The sequence below is a fragment of the Triturus cristatus genome, chromosome 3_1 (genome assembly GCF_964204655.1).
Source record: "Triturus cristatus chromosome 3_1, aTriCri1.1, whole genome shotgun sequence".
NCBI lineage: Eukaryota > Metazoa > Chordata > Amphibia > Caudata > Salamandridae > Triturus > Triturus cristatus.
Genome location: NC_140583.1, coordinates 483,309,499 through 483,311,468, shown reverse-complemented (window position 1 = coordinate 483,311,468; position 1,970 = coordinate 483,309,499). Strand labels below are relative to the sequence as shown.

Sequence of the window (1,970 nt, the reverse complement as noted above, 5' to 3'; positions counted from 1 at the left end):
CATTCCCTCAATATTCAGGTTGTTTGCAATGCCAAAAACATTATCACTGACATTGTTGCGCAATTTCCAGGGAGTGCACATGACTCTTATATCTTCAGGCAAAGTGGCATACACACCCGTCTTGTCAGGGGAGAATTTGGAGAGGGACATCTGCTTGGTAAATATGTGTTATAGTTTATCACTGTCATTGTACGTATGTCAATGTGAAGCTGCCACTGACTCTTTGCTCCATTACATGTAGGTGACAGCGCATACGCCTTGCGTAATTACCTAATGACGCCTTACCTCAATCCCACAACTGCCAATCAACAGAGGTACAATGCAGCACATATTTCGACAAGGAACATCATAGAGCGCACATTTGGGCTGTTGAAGAGCCGATTCAGATGTCTACATAAGACCGGTGGAGCACTGAAGTACAACCCTGAACAATGCTGCAAGATAGTAGCGGCATGTGCCATGCTGCACAACATAGCGACAAGGGGAGGAATGGACATCGAGGTGTCTGACAGCGATTCGGAGGATGGGAACCAGCAAGTGCCACAACACCATGCAGCACAAGGGGCAGGCGCAGCAGAAGGGCGTAGGAGAAGATTTGACATCACACAAAATTATTTCTGAGGTGAGTAATGATGACACAGAAACTGACTATTGCTATCAGAGTATTCTTTAATTAAATAAAATTGCCATGAGTGTTCAAGCACACTTGTAATCTGACCAGTGCAATGGACATAAGTGGTTTGCAAATGTCAATTCACTTGTCACTCTGTGAAAAGTCAAATCCAAATAAATGGTTACGTCACCATAGTGGAATGCACTTGTACATGCCAGTCTAGCGCTTTTTCCCACGAACACCCAGACGCCTGTCAGACCCAGCATTGTCATCCGTTATGTTGGAAGCGGCGGGGGTACTGCTGCGTGTGTTGCGTCTTCCTGCAGTGCGGACTGGAACTGCCACACTACTTAGGCTTGAGCCACCCTCACTACCCTCTTCGGGCGTAGAATTGTTGGCCGCAATTGTGGAAGCATTTAGCAAATCAACTGCATTTGTGACCTGGTCCAGTGCTTTAGCCACATCGCCGCTCCAATGGCACATTTCAGTTTGCATGGTCACAGACCTACGTGCCAGCAGTGCAGTTGTCGTGGCCAATCTATTGTTTGATTTAGCAAACATTTTCAATTGCAGCATTAGTTGACGATGCTGTCTCTTCTGGGATACATTTCCCTCATGCATCACCTTGCTCAGTTGCTGCACACTTTCTGACAGTACTGCTATGTTGCTAGCCATCTTGCCAACTTGCAATTGTACTAATCGTGTGTTTTTTGTCTGCAGGCGCTGCATACGGAGCATCTGTCCCTCAAGACCACCCCAGACATCACTTGGTTGCTCCTCCTGCTGTGTCCTGAGTGCTCTTCCTCTCCTACGCCGGGCTCTGTGATTAGTTCTGGGGACCTGTGGTTGTGTTTGTGTGATGGAAGTTGTCTGGCCATGGCTGCCACCTGGTGTTGCATCAGCCTCATCATCTTCACACTCCATGGTGACTAGGGATGGAACAGTAGCCCTGCGTGACTTTGTTGGACGTGAGGGATTTATTTGCACCACAGGTGTGTCCATCTGTTCACCTGCGCTGGTGTCCTGCATGTCTGGGGAATCGCTATCCACATCTTCTACACGTTGTGCATCTGTGAGGTGAAACAGTGCAACACTGTATTATTTCATGTCTGTGATATTAATTGCACAGTAATAAATTTCTGCCTTTGTAAATGATTTTATACTCTATTCAGCTTTTTTGGGTTGTTACTCTGAGATTTGACATTTTAACTGCTTGACCTGACTACATCTCCCATAATGCCCCTCACCTACTGAATGCATTGTGTACTGGATGTTCAGGGTCTGCACTTGGGCTGTGCTATGGTCGAGTTCTACCTTTACATTTTGTAACACTAAGAAAACATACATTCATCTTACC

The 1,970-nt window shown here is 46.3% G+C and overlaps 1 long non-coding RNA gene across 1 annotated transcript; it reads left to right on the top strand.

Moving 5' to 3' along the window:
* Positions 1–239: 239 nt before the first annotated feature.
* Positions 240–1,768, top strand: LOC146860442 (uncharacterized). Its single transcript, XR_014979151.1, has 2 exons — positions 240–622; positions 1,334–1,768. It is a non-coding gene; the product is annotated as an uncharacterized LOC146860442 (long non-coding RNA).
* The last annotated feature ends 202 nt before the right edge of the window (positions 1,769–1,970 follow it).